At 40.9% G+C, this 15758-nt stretch overlaps 1 protein-coding gene across 1 annotated transcript in view; it reads right to left on the bottom strand.

The window, feature by feature from the left end:
* Positions 1–278: 278 nt before the first annotated feature.
* The window catches only part of HTATSF1 (HIV-1 Tat specific factor 1), a 76142-nt gene continuing 60662 nt past the window's right edge, over positions 279–15758 (bottom strand). Inside the window, exon 11 of the transcript XR_014292540.1 lies at positions 279–288. The gene's annotated coding sequence lies outside the window, so the exon portion shown is untranslated. The remainder of the gene's footprint in view (positions 289–15758) is intronic.

Genomic DNA, 15758 nt, shown 5'->3' with positions numbered 1-15758 from the left:
GTCTGAAAAAAACAATGTACATGCCTTAATTTAAAAATACCTTATTGCTAAAAATGCTAACCATCATCTGAGGCTTCACAAGTCATAGTATTGATACTAACATCAAAGACCGCTGATCACAGTCCACCATAACAAATAGAATAATAATGAAAAAGTTTGAAATATTGAGAAAATTACCAAAATGGGACAGAGACATGAAGTGAACATATGCTGTTGGAAAAATGGCACCGATAGACTTGCTCAATGCAGGGTTGCCACAAACCTTCAATTTGTAAAAAAAGCCAGTATCTGCAAAGCACGATAAAGTGAAGCACAATAAAATGAGGTCTGCCTGTATTTACAGCCAGATAAAATTCTCCGACTGCATATATGGTACATATTATAAGGTCCTTCTTTGATACATGTCCTGATAATAAGAGGCATTTCTAATTATTAAAATGTCTACCAATAGATAAGCCACAAGGATATATAGTACAGCACAGGAAATATAGCCAATATTTTATAATAACTTTAAATGGACTATAATCTATAAAAAATTTGAATCACTATGTGTACACCTGAAGCTAACATAATATTATAAATCAACTATACCTCAATAAAAATTATTAAAAATACTAACAGCCATAAAAGGGGAAATCGACAGTAACACATTCATAGTAGGGGACTTTAACACCCCACTTTCACCAATGGACAGATCACCCGAAATGAAAATAAATAAGGAAACACAAGCTTTAAATGATACATTAAACAAGATGGACTTAATTGATATTTATAGGACATTCCATCCAAAAACAACAGAATACACATTTTTCTCAAGTGCTCATGGAACATTCTCCAGGATAGATCATATCTTGGGTCACAAATCAAGCCTTGGTAAATTTAAGAAAATTGAAATTGTATCAAGTATCTTTTCTGACCACAACGTAATGAGACTAGATATCAATTACAGGAAAAGATCTGTAAAAAATACAAACACATGGAGGCTAAATAATACACTACTTAATAACGAAGTGATCACTGAAGAAATCAAAGAGGAAATTAAAAAATACCTAGAAACAAATGACAATGGAGACACGACGACCCAAAACCTATGGGATGCAGCAAAAGCAGTTCTAAGAGGGAAGTTTATACAATCCCTCCTTAAAAAACAAGAAACATCTTGAATAAACAACCTAACCTTACACCTAAAGCAATTAGAGAAAGAAGAACAAAAACATCCCAAAGTTAGCAGAAGGAAAGAAATCATAAAAATCAGATCAGAAATAAATGAAAAAGAAATGAAGGAAACGATAGCAAAGATCAATAAAACTAAAAGCTGATTCTTTGAGAAGATAAACAAAATTGATAAACCATTAGCCAGACTCATCAAGAAAAAAAGGGAGAAGACTCAAATCAATAGAATTAGAAATGAAAAAGGAGAAGTAACAACTGACACTGAAGAAATACAAAAGATCATGAGAGATTACTATAAGCAACTCTATGCCAATAAAATGGACAACCTGGAAGAAATGGACAAATTCTTAGAAATGCACAACCTGCCAAGACTGAATCAGGAAGAAATAGAAAATATGAACAGACCAATCACAAGCACTGAAATTGAAACTGTGATAAAAAATCTTCCAACAAACAAAAGCCCAGGACCAGATGGCTTCACAGGCGAATTCTATCAAGCATTTAGAGAAGAGCTAACACCTATCCTTCTCAAACTCTTCCAAAATATAGCAGAGGGAGGAACACTCCCAAACTCATTCTACGAGGCCACCATCACCTTGATACCAAAACCAGACAAGGATGTCACAAAGAAAGAAAACTACAGGCCAATATCACTGATGAACATAGATGCAAAAATCCTCAACAAAATACTAGCAAACAGAATCCAACAGCACATTAAAAGGATCATACACCATGATCAAGTGGGGTTTATTCCAGGAATGCAAGGATTCTTCAATATACGCAAATCAATCAACGTGATACACCATATTAACAAATTGAAGGAGAAAAACCATATGATCATCTCAATAGATGCAGAGAAAGCTTTCGACAAAATTCAACACCCATTTATGATAAAAACCCTGCAGAAAGTAGGCATAGAGGGAACTTTCCTCAACATAATAAAGGCCGTATATGACAAACCCACAGCCAGCATCCTCCTCAATGGTGAAAAACTGAAACCATTTCCACTAAGATCAGGAACAAGACAAGGTTGCCCACTCTCACCACTCTTATTCAACCTAGTTTTGGAAGTTTTAGCCACAGCAATCAGAGAAGAAAAGGAAGTAAAAGGAATCCAAATTGGAAAAGAAGAAGTAAAGCTGTCACTGTTTGCAGATGACATGATACTATACATAGAGAATCTAAAGACGCTACCAGAAAACTACTAGAGCTAATCAATGAATTTGGTAAAGTTTCAGGATACAAAATTAATGCACAGAAATCTCTGGCATTCCTATATACTAATGATGAAAAATCTGAAAGTGAAATCAAGGAAACACTCCCATTTACCATTGCAACAAAAAGAATAAAATATCTAGGAATAAACCTACCTAAGGAGACAAAAGACCTGTATGCAGAAAATTATAAGACACTGATGAAAGAAATTAAAGATGATACAAATAGATGGAGAGATGTACCATGTTCTTGGATTGGAAGAATCAACATTGTGAAAATGACTCTACTACCCAAAGCAATCTACAGATTCAATGCAATCCCTATCAAACTACCACTGGCATTTTTCACAGAACTAGAACAAAAAATTTCAAAATTTGTATGGAAACACAAAAGACCCCGAATAGCCAAAGCAATCTTGAGAACGAAAAATGGAGCTGGAGGAATCAGGCTCCCTGACTTCAGACTATACTACAAAGCTACAGTAATCAAGACAGTATGGTACTGGCACAAAAACAGAAAGATAGATCAATGGAACAGGATAGAAAGCCCAGAGATAAACCCACGGACATATGGTCACCTTATCTTTGATAAAGGAGGCAGGAATGTACAGTGGAGAAAGGACAGTCTCTTCAATAAGTGGTGCTGGGAAAACTGGATAGGGACATGTAAAAGTATGAGATTAGATCACTCCCTAACACCATACACAAAAATAAGCTCAAAATGGATTAAAGACCTAAATGTAAGGCCAGACACTATCAAACTCTTAGAGGAAAACATAGGCAGAACACTCTATGACATAAATCACAGCAAGATCCTTTTGGACCCACCTCCTAGAGAAATGGAAATAAAGACAAAAATAAACACATGGGACCTAATGAAACTTAAAAGCTTTTGCACAGCAAAGGAAACCATAAACAAGACCAAAAGACAACCCTCAGAATGGGAGAAAATATTTGCAAATGAAGCAACTGACAAAGGATTAATCTCCAAAATTTATAAGCAGCTCATGCAGCTCAATAACAAAAAAATAAACAACCCAATCCAAAAATGGGCAGAAGACCTAAATAGACATTTCTCCACAGAAGATATACAGACTGCCAACAAACACATGAAAGGATGCTCAACATCTTTACTCATTAGAGAAATGCAAATCAAAACTACAATGAGATATCATCTCACACCAGTCAGAATGGCCATCATCAAAAAATCTAGAAACAATAAATGCTGGAGAGGGTGTGGAAAAAAGGGAACACTCTTGCACTGCTGGTGGGAATGTGAACTGGTACAGCCACTATGGAGAACGGTATGGAGGTTCCTTAAAAAACTACAAATAGAACTACCATATGACCCAGCAATCCCACTACTGGGCATATACCCTGAGAAAACCATAATTCAAGAAGAGACATGTACCAAAATGTTCATAGCAGCCCTATTTACAATAGCCTGGAGATGGAAACAACCTAGGTGTCCATCATCGGATGAATGGGTAAAGAAGATGTGGCACATATATACAATGGAATATTACTCAGCCATAAAAAGAAATGAAATTGAGCTATTTGTAGTGAGGTGGATGGACCTAGAATCTGTCATACAGAGTGAAGTAAGTCAGAAAGAGAAAGACAAATACTGTATGCTGACACATATATATGGAATTTAAGAAAAAAAAATGTCATGAAGAACATAGGGGTAAGACAGGAATAAAGACACAGACCTACTAGAGAATGGACTTGAGGATATGGGGAGGGAGAAGGGTAAGCTGTGACAAAGTGAAAGAGCGGCATCGACATATATACACTACCAAATGTAAGGTAGATAGCCAGTGGGAAGCAGCCGCATAGCACAGGGAGATCAGCTCGGTGCTTTGTGACCGCCTGGAGGGGTGGGATAGGGAGGGTGGGAGGGAGACGCAAAAGGGAGGGGATATGGGAACATATGTATATGTATAACTGATTAAATTTGTTATAAAGCAAAAAATAAAATAAAATAAAAAGTTAAAAAAATACATAGCAAACAAATATCTTTGTCTCTTAAAATATAATTTAATTAAACTGCTAATGTATAAGCCATACGACTGGTCACTGACATGGGTGGCTTGTGACCCTTCACTGATGAGTCCAGAGCAATATCAACACATCACCTGACAATGAGAATGTTTTAACCAAGAACATTATAAAAGTCTCTTTTACGAGTCCTGGTCCCTGATCCCGTTTCCCCCCTGCCTCTGCCCCTAGAAAGACAGAGGTCATCTCTCCAGGGCAGAATTACTTCCTCCACCCTCTGCAGCCCCGTTATTCCTGCAGGTCCTCTTGGAGGCAAGAGGAAGAGGTGTGGTCCCCAGAAGACTGAAAAATGAGCTGTCAGTGCGGGCTTCGTCACACGTGCCCCAAGTTGTCTGCCTCACATGTTGACAGTGATATTGAGAGTTGAAGTTTATTAAGTGCTAACTATATGGCTGGCATAAGCCTTTACTCATTTAGTCCTCAAAATAACCTTACAAGTACAGTTATTCTTCCCATTTCAAAGATGAGGGAAACAAGGCAAAGAGAAGTAAAGTGACTTGCCTGCCGCTGTCTAGCGAGAGCATGGTAGGGCTCTAAGAGCACTTGGCCTTAACCAAGATCTACTGACCTCTCAGGAAGCAGCAGCAGGTAGCAGCGTGGTGCAGGAGTAAAGGGAGTGGATTTGAAGTCAGCCAGTCAAGTCCAAGCTCTGTAATCTAACTGTGCTACATTTGGCTACTTAGGCACCCTCTCTGAGCCTGGGTTTCGTAATCTATATCATGGGGATATTAATACTAGCTCTGCGAACCTCACCAGTTTGTTGTGATGATCAGTTGAGATGTGTACTAAGCGAATGCTTAAAATGATAAAGCTCTGCACAGACGCAAGTAGGTGGTACTATTATTTTCCCAGAACCTCATTTGGCAGTGGACACAAAGTAGGAGCCTAGCACCGCTGATGGTGGGAACTCAGGGATCCTGATCCACGCTCTCTGGCGACACTAACTGTACTTTATTTTGTCCGCACCATGCAGCACGTGGGATCTAATTCCCCCACCAGGGATGGAACCCGCGCCCCCTGCATTGGAAGCCTGGAGTCAACCACTGGACCGCCAGGGAAGTCCCTAACTGCACTTTATTGTAACTCTCTGTTTGGATATTTGTCTGGGACTTGTCATCTCTGTCTCTACAGCACCTGGCTCAGTACCTGGCCCTGAGAGGCGCCTGGTACCTAGTACTAGTTTCTGGGGGTAACAGTGGGAGCCCCAATAGGAGGAGAGCAGCACTTTGAAGGAATGACTTCAAAGTCATTCCTTCAAAGGAATGACTACAGTCCTACCGCCTTTGGCCAGCAGAGGGCAGCAGAGACCTTAGGCCCAGACCGTGTCGGCGCAAGCCCGGGTACCTGGCCAGTCTCCGTGCATCTCTGACATTGCATCATGGCATTTGGCCTCTCTCCCAAGGGGTAGAAATTGCGCTCCGTTTGACTAAAATGTTTCCCCAAACCTTAGCAGTTTGCAAATTTCGGCCTGAAACTAGGGCAACAGGAGCCGTTTTAGTCACCAAGGCCATTCCCAAAGTTTGCTAACCCACCGCATCCACGAGGCCTGAAACTCTCCAGGGAGGGACAGTGGCGCTTCCCACTTGCTTCCCACAGAGCTCAATACGTTTGACAAATGGTATAATCGAATTTGGAAAGAGTTCCTGGCTTTAGAAGGTTGAGAACTGGAAACTTCTGCTTCTTTCTTTCCTTTTTTTTTTATAGAGTGTATTTAAAGGTCGCTTAGAGAGAGCTGCTGTCTACGTATTATTTTGATGTTCTGTGGTTAATAGAAGGCCCCACAAGTCCGTGTTGGGAGTCATTTAAAGTGGTTGAATGGATGGTAATTATTTTAGCTAGCAATGGAAAGTAGGGCCCAGCACACTGGTGAAGTGGCCTGCTTCTACTAATTGATGGGCCAATCTTATTATTTTTTCCATTTGACACCAAAAGGCTGCTGGAACTAATGGCCTTTCAAGAGAAGGCAAAAGCTTTCTATTTATTTATTTTATTCTCTGGCTTTTACAGGGTTCCATTTTAATACCCCTTAATTACTCTACAGCAGTTGAGTGAAGGGGTTAAGAGTAATGGGCTTTGGAGTCAGACAAAACAGGGCTTGAATCCCGGCTCTCTAACAGCCCACCAGCTGCCTGGGCTGGGCCACTTATGGTACTGCTCTGAGCTTCAATTTCCTTATCTGTAAAATAGCAACACTAATTCCTGCCTCAAAGGGTAATTGTAAAGATTCAATGAGATGATGCATCTAAAGCACTTAGCCCAGAGCAGGGTACACCATGAGTGCTCAGTAAATCATAGCCCTTGATATTACTCAAATACTGTAAGGATGCTAAAACACACGGGCACGCAATTATGAATTCACACTGAGGATAGTCAATGGTCATGATAAAATGTCCAAAACAAACCCTCATAAAGTAATGAGGTTCAAAGAGATGAGGTAATTGCCCAAAGTTGGTAGGAAAGTGCTAGAGATGGATCTTAAACCCTGTCTGTCTGAGGCTAGAACTAAGCCTCCCATGTCAACTTTGTTCTGGAAGGGCAATTGACTCTTCCCTCCAGCCTGAGATCTCTCAGAACCAGGTTGTAAAAGTCTGCCCTGCGTCCCCTTGAGGGTCCATCCTCAAGCCCACTGCTCTAACTGAGGCTGGCTCCCAGGAAGCCAAGTTATTTGCCTAAGGTCACACAGTTGGCTGAGCAAGGAGACCTGGAGAAAGAGTGGTAAATCCATCTTTCCTTAGCCTTGATGTTGTACTTCTGGAACATACGGTATAATTAATAGTCCAGGCATCCAGTCACTCATAAACATGGCACTAGGGGTACAGTGATGATCAGGGCAGACCCAGCTCACAGTCTAATGAGGAAGACAGACAAGGGAATAATCAATTGGGATAAAAACGGGGTGACCAGCGCTGTAATGTGATGCCTGGGGAGCCGAGGGAGCTCAGAGGAGGGCAGCTAACCCAGACTTGGGTGGGAGTGAGGGTGTGGGTCCAGGAAGGATCTATAAAGTTCATGTGTTCTTTCTGTTGGTTGGTCAAAAGTAATATCAATTGGTTAGTGGCACAATGCTATTTTCACTCATTTTTTGAACAAACATTTACAGAATGAGGTCCCTGTGCTAGGCACAGTAAAATACAGAGATGACTCAACCCTGGGTATTGCCCCTCTGAAAACTGGCTCTTTCCTTTAGGAAATGGGTAGCCGTGGTGCTTTTCAGTTTATTCAGAATTACCAACTCCATCAGCTTCAGGTAACAGGTAACCATAACTAAAAGTCTGAAAAATTCATTGGATTTCTGCCTGGTTAAAACATCTGTTGATTATTTGTTCTTTTTGCATCACAAAATGTGTTAGTTTGGGAATTCCCTGGTGGCGCAGTGGTTAAAAATCCGCCTGCCAATGCAGGGGACACAGGTTCAAGCCCTGGTCTAGGAAGATCCCACATGTCGCGGAGCAACTAAGCCCGTGCACCACAACTACTGAGCCTGCACTCTAGAGCCCGCGAGCCACAACTACTGAAGCCCGTGCATCTAGAGCCCATGCTCTGCAACAAGAGAAGCCACAGCAATGAGAAGCCTGTGCACCACAACTAAAGAAAGCCCGTGCGCAGCAATGAAGACCGAACGCAGCCCCCCCCCCAAAAAATATGTTAGTTTGTGAGCGGGAAAGTGCACCTGAATTTCTGGAGCTTCCTGCATGGTTATAGGTTATGATATTAACTAATGAAGTCTTGAAGACTGACCTTCACCTTTTGAGGATGAAATCAAACTCAATGTCAGTGATATGAGCAGACATGTTAACATTGAGGTTTGTCTTTTTGGTTTTTGGCTTCCATTTTTAAATTCTAGTTTTATTCCATTTAGAAGCTTGGCATTTTGCACCATAGATTTGTTCTGCCTGTTTTTTTTTTAACGATATATAAATGGAATCCTGCTACCTTTTCTTTTGGAACTCCAAAGCATTTCTCTTTTCAGTAAAAAAGACAATATTATCTCAAGGTACCAAGCTCTTCTGACCTAGAGTTGGAATTGCTTCATCATAATTTCAATAATTCTATAAGTTACTGAGGTTTAGCCAGTTAGAGTGGACAGATCGCCATTGTGATTAGGTTTGGGGACACAAAATCCTCGTGAAAGGGTTGGGAAATTCTGAAAATGTGTCCCAATTGTCTTCCCCAAAGTCCCTTTTCTGTCATTAGCAACCTGGATGCAAACTAACAGAAAAGGAGAATGTCATGCTATCTTGGCCAGATATTATTTCAATGTATTTCACTTTCCAACTTCACAAAGAATATACTCAAAGTATTTCCAATGAAATCCTCTGCTGTTGCCTTCACAATACGAGCAAATCATTACCAGAAAACTAGGTTTCTGTACCATCTAGTGGTGCATCCAAATATAGCTGACACATAGATATTTTTTAAGTAAATTGTTCTTTAAGAGAATCTCTGTGGGCTCAGGTCATTGTGGATTGTTTCATAGAGAGATTCTAGGTGCAAGGAAATGGTCAGCTCCTTCATTCTGGTATTATTATTATGAGCTCTGTTGCTTGACTCCTCACCTTGTCAGGAGGACGATAGATTCGGGTCTGCAATCTAAAGAATCTAGGTCTGCATTGACTATAAGTCGGAGGGGTGGGGAGAAGGGCCAGCATTAAGTGTGCACTGTTAGAGCATAACCTCTCTCTTTTTTCTTTCTGGGACATCGTTTAAAAGTTCCCAGAACTCTCTAAAAAATTTCTTTTTAAACTTCAAATGTGGTAGAAAGCACATAACATGAAATTTACCATCTTAACTGTTTCCAATATTGTGCAGCAGATCTCCAGAACTTTCCAACTTGCGAAACTGAAACTCTGCAACCGTTAAACAACAATTCCCCGTTCCTCCTCCCCCCTCTAACAGGTTTTATCAAGGGATCACTCATAGCCAATCTTTTATGGGTCAGTTTTTTTTACTAAAAGGAATAATTGCCACAAAAACTGCTCCCTCCCTTTCCCTGCCCACTACTTGGGAACAAAAGAATGATTCTGAAGTAGTGACATTTTATCTTTTGTTAACCCAAATCTCAGAGCTGAGTTCCTGTTTGCCACCATCGTTGCCCACGAGGGCTGGGAGCAGAAGTTTTGAGACCTTGAAATGCAGGATTCTGTATTCTGTAAAAATAAAAAGTTAAAATTAACTCTTTTTTGAATTGAAGGATTAAGTCAAGGGAATTTAAGGCTCACCAGGGAAAAGTTGCAAAGAGATCCCAGTGGAGGAATAGAGAGCACACTTTCCTCTAAAAAAAGGAGAGAGCTGGTTTGGAATTCCGGCTCTGCAAAGTTTCAAGCTCTATGGCTGCTATGGACTAAATGTTTGTGTCCCCCCCAAATTTATATTTTGACCTAACTCCCAAGGTAATTGTATTTGGAGGTGGAGCCTTTGAGAGGTAATTAAAGTCATGAGGGTGGCACCCTCATGAATGAGATTAATGCCCTTATAAAAGAGACCCCAGAAAACACCCTCTCTCCTTCCCTCACCTGAGGACACAGCAAGAAGATGGCTGTTCATGAACCAGGAAGCAGGCTTTCACCAGACACTGAGTCTACCTGTGCCTTGATCTTGGACTTCCCAGCCTCCAGAACTATGAGAAATACATTTCTGTTGTTTAAGCCACCCAGTCTATGGTAATTTGTTATAGTAGCTCACACAACCTCAGTTTCCTCATCTGCAAGGTGGGAATAACAACACCTATGTGTTGTGCAGATAAAATTAGGTAAGTTATATACTGTAACTAGCACATAGTAGGTGCTCATTAAACATTTGTTCCCTCCCTCCTTCCCAGTTTGGCAACATGTATACCTCTCCCCGAACCTCAGTTTTCTCATCTGTCAATTGCACGGGGTCACTGTAAGGGTCAAAATGTGACAATGCATGTAAAAGTAACTTCATAACAGGCTACGTGTTTTTAAAATTCATTTTTATTTCTACAGAGTTGTAACTAATTGAGACAGAAAATAATCACTGAATACAGGTAATTAATATTTCCCAAAGATTATTAACATTTTTCTGATAAGCAATGATTTGTCCTGGATCATTTAAATAGTTTATCCATCTGAAGGCAGGGGCCTGGCCTTGGTAATCTCTTGAGGCTCTGTCTGCCTCTGGGAGTGTATGATTCTCTTGCAATCTTACAAAAAAAACAGGACTCGAAAAGAGAATTGGTCTGGGTTATCAGGGAAGCTTTGAAAGAACAGGACATATTCTGCTGCTTCACAATTATCACCCCCCTCAGAGATAAACACTGTTCATTTTTCTAAAATGTTTCTACATAAGATATGTATTAAAAATTACTTTCCCATGAAAGCAACACACGCTTGTAAAACATTCAAATAGCACAAAAAGGTATAACGTGAAAAATAAAACTTCCCTGATCAACACTACCACAGACAAATGCACACACACACATAATCTCCCCAGTCCCACTCCCCAAAGGAAATTACCGTTAACAGATTGTCTGAGATTCTCCCAGGAATTACCTATGCGTTTCCTATGCATAGAAAAATGCACATGTACTGTATACACATGCTGTGTGTATACATATATACATACACACACACAAACATACCTGCAGGCATGCATATACATACACACACCCTGTGTTTCAGAGAGCCTTAGTCACATGGAATATCATGTGATAGGATGTGAATGGTACCCCTGGAATTGTGCAGCATTTTGCAAAGCAACAACTCCACACACACACACACACACACACTAACATGTCCTTTTTCAAAAAACACAAAGAGGATAATTGTAAGCTGGCTATTTCGTAACTTGCCTTTCTCAACTAATGATATATCTTAGATGTCTTTCCTTACCAGTGTATATAAATCTACCTGATTCGTTGTACCTGGTCCATAGTGTTCAATTGTACAGATGTATTATCATTTATTTACCCAATTTTTTTGACAGGAATTGGGATCATTCCTAGTTTTTTTGCTACTACTAACCATACTGTAATAAACAATTAACCTATTTTAATTATCTATGTATATTTTACAATGAGCTTAAAGTATATGTGTGTGTGTGTGCAGTGCATGTGTATACCTCTTGTACTTAATAATATGCATTTTCATGCATAAATATAGATCTATAGCATCATTTTTTTTTTTTTTTGGCCACACAGCGCAGCATGCGGGATCTTAGTTCTCTGACCAGGGATCAAACCCACACCCCCTGCTGTGGAAGCGCTGAGTCTTAACCACCGGACTGCTAGGGAAGTCTCTATAGCATCATTTTAAGGGCTGTGTATTATGTTATATTGGATGAATGGAACATAATTTGTTTAATGAATGCCCTACTGTTGGAGATATATGCTGTTCCTGATTTTTCACTAGTATAAACAACGCAATGTTAAACATCTGTGTGCTTAAATTTTTGTGCATTTGTCAAATTATTTTCATTGGACGTACTCCTAGAGGTGAAGTTGCCAGGTCAAGGAGTGTGCATATTTTTGAGAGAAAGGAAAACTGCCAATTCTGTCACACAGATTTGCTAAACCGAGGTCCTCAGATACATAGCCTCAGGAAGAAACATTTATATCACGTAGGTCTGTGGTTTCCAAACCTGATGTAGTAGGCAAAATAGCCCCAGTGATGGCCATGTCCTAGTTCCCAGAACCTGTGAATATGTTATGTTATATGGCAAAGGAAACTAAGGGTGCAGATGGAAGGCTGCTAATCAGGGGGATTATTCTGATTATCTGGGGCCCAGTTTAATCACTAGGATCTTTAAAAATGGAAGAGGAAAGCAAAAGAAGAGAGTCAGAAGAAGATGGGACTATGAAAGAATGATCAAACAGATGCAATATTGCTGGCTTTGAAGATGAAGGCAGGAGACCATGGGCTGAGGAATGTGGGCAGCCTCTAGAAACTGCAAAGGGTAAGGAGACAGATCCTTCCCTAAAGCCTCCAGAAGGAATGCAGCCTCACAAACACCTTGATTTCAGCCCAGTGAAACCCATGTAGAAGGACTTCTGATCTCCAGAACTGTAAGAGAATCAATGAGTGTTGTCTTAAGCCACTAAATTTGTAGTAATTTGCTACAGCAGCAGTAGGAAACGGATACACTTGTTTACACCCAAAACTAACGGCGAGGTGTGGGGTGGGGAGGAGATGGGGGGAAGGTAGGAGAATGGGGGTATCTCATCCCCAGAGACTCTGATTCAGTAAGTCTAGGGCAGAACTGAGGAGTATTTTTCACCGTGCTCCCCAGGTGATAAAACGCATCCAGTGGGGCTCTCGAGAGGCACTGATATAGACCCCATGGTTCTGCAGAAGTAGCCATCTCCTGATACGTAGACAGTCATTTGCTGGCCTGGTGGATGGTCCAGGTAGCTGATTGAAGATGGAGCTGACCTGGGGCTCCAATCTGGCACCAACCTTAACTCCATGTCCATATGACAGTGTCAATCAACCTCACTAATCTGACCCCAATCTACCTTTCCACCTTGATTTTCAACTGCTCATCAACCCAAATGCTCCACTCCAGTCAGACTAGTCTAATCGTCGTCTATTCAACGAGTCTTGAGATTTGTCTTTGCTCTTAAAATACTGCCCTATTGTCAGCTGGGTCGTCCAGAAAGCAGGCTCCGAGAAAGAGTTAAAGATGTGAGAGGTATATAGGGGCTTGGTGCAAAACATCTGCAAAAGATAAAAAGAGAAGGAAGCAGGGCTTCCTTGGTGGCGCAGTGGTTAAGAATCCTCCTGCCAATGCAGGGGACACAGGTTCGAGCCCTGGTCCGAGAAGATTCCACATGCCGTGGAGCAACCAAGCCCATGTGCCACAACTACTGAGCCTGCGCTCTAGAGCCCCAAGCCACAACTACTGAGCCCATGTGCCACAACTACTGAAGCCCACGCACCTAGAGCCCATGCCCCACAAGAGAAGCCACCGCAATGAGAAGCCCGCGCACCACAACGAAGAGTAGCCCCGCTCGCCACAACTAGAGAAAGCCTGTGCATAGCAACGAAGACCCAAAGAAGACCCAACACAGCCTAAAATAAATACATTTATTTTTTTTAAAAAAGGGAAGGAAGCAGAATTGAGAAGGAAGAGACTCAGACTAGGATGCAGATCTGATAAAGTCTCAGCCAACTCAACAGGAACCCTGGAACAAATACTGCCCAATAGAGGAGTCCCATGTCGGGCAGTAATGGCCAGGTCCTAACACTCCTGTCATGCTCAGTCATTGGCTGCCCATGAATAGAATGACTGAAGCAAATCCTAAGGTGCTGATAGGTGGGGGCACTCAGCGGACGGCACTTCTTGGAGCTGAATGGCAAACCCATGGCTGCCAATTCTTTTTTCTGTTTCCCAGTTGGCCAGACCCTGTCCTTTCTTTGAGCCCTCCTATGGCAACTGTTGATAGGTCTTGTCATAACCACTACATGTATTGCGAAATATAAGCTGTCTGAGCTGGAAATGTCCTTAGGGATCATCTCATTTTACATATAGAGAAATCGAGACCTGGGCGGGGTGGGGGGTGAGTCATTCTAGATGGCACAGCTAGCTGGTGGCAGAGCCAGGACTGGAACCCAAGTGTCCTAACGCTCAGTTCCGGTTTGCAGTTAACATTAAGAAAAGGCTGATCATTTTGAAAGATGAGTGGAGGGTCAGTCTTCACCTAAAACGTAACTGTAACTGCTGTAAATCAATAGACTAAACTTGCTTCCAAGTATGCTGAATCATTAAAATGAAGGGAAAAAATAACCAAACTTCTCTTTAAGATCTTTGAGGCTTAGTTTAATCTCAATTAAATTGATAAGAAATAGTGATAAAACTGTAATCCTTATGAAAATTCTATAGCCCATTTCATTTCTATAATCACCACTAATCTATAAAAATTTCAGTGACATACTATTTTAAAATCGTACTAATCTTATTAAAGGAATCCATACGGACCATTGCATTATTTTGAAAATACAGACGGTTTACAAAATGATTTTCAATTATGTCAAGCTAGAGAAACAGTTATGGAAAGGGCAGAAACTATTGTTTATACGGGAGAAAGATGTGATATAAAGATTACTTAGCTTTATCTCTGGAGAGGTGACTTTCTTTTCAGTGTTACACGTGATACTGATTTTTAGAATGGAAAACTGCTTCAACACAAGTCTCAGTTGGCTTTGCAAACAACATCCTTATTTGGAATTCTTGAAAGATAGTCTTTACTACCAGAAAAAGGAAATTGTCACCTTTTATTGTTTTAGCCCAGGTATCATTCAAGTATGTAAGTTTCCAGCACATTTGGAAACAATTTCCATTGTTTCAGACTGTAAAGTTCAGGAATGAGTGTGTTTGGGTTGGGGGAGGGGGTGGCAGCTGGTGAGTCAGAGTCAATCGGGCTACTTGTCAATTTCTGAAAATTGTAGAGAAAAATGTGAATGAGGTTTATGGGCTGTAGCCCTATTGGGCCTGACTTTCCAGTTTCAAACCTTGATCGATCTGCTAATTCCACCCCCTCCCCAACTAGCATCTCACAAGATTATCAACTAGGAGTGTAGATAAAGCCCCACAGATAACACACGGGGCTGGTGTGTGTGTGTGTGTGTAATTAGCAAGAGTAAAATGCCAAAGTGAGCCAAAGAAATGCTTTTCAAGTTACCTTTTTGAAAGTGAGGTGGGAAAGTTAAAAAGGATGGATCTAGAAAGACAGAAACCAAAGTCTAGCATTAAGTAGGAGATGATCTGGGGAGGGGTTTACTTGTCTCAAGAGGAGCAGGGGTCTTTCAGAGGCAGGAGACCTTTTCTTCCCTCTTTATTAACGTGGGAAAATTGATTACTGCTTTCAACTTTATTCAAGAAAGAGCTTCCAGGCTGAGGGATTTGCAGGGAAATATTATCAGATTACCCAGGCTACACAAAATGCCAGCCCTCTTGGAATCATTTTTCTTTTCCCTAAATAGCATATTGAGTTCAGTTCTGATGGGCATGTTATCTTCTAACAGATGAATCTTTCTACAGCAAGCCAAGATAAACACACACTTGTTTAAGTGCTAGAATCAGCCTCCACCCTGAATTTTCCCAACCATCACCTAAAATAGAACACGGCTTTTGAAGGCAAATAACTTTGAGAGAAAATGTACTGGTTAAGTTTTTTTTCTCTTAGTAAATCTCGGAAACCTGTGTAACACACTGGAAAAACTGCTTGAGACAAGAGAATTACTGTATTACTGCCAAAGATACCAATTCACTCGTGCAAGAGCTGTGGTCTTTATTTACATAGCAGATGGGAGAACAAAATATCTAAGAGCCACCCTGAAGGTAACCTTTGAT

The sequence above is a fragment of the Mesoplodon mirus genome (assembly GCF_964341445.2).
Source record: "Mesoplodon mirus genome assembly, chromosome: X".
NCBI lineage: Eukaryota > Metazoa > Chordata > Mammalia > Artiodactyla > Ziphiidae > Mesoplodon > Mesoplodon mirus.
Note: the sequence above shows the minus strand (reverse complement) of the source record. Positions and strands in the feature narration are given on the sequence as shown.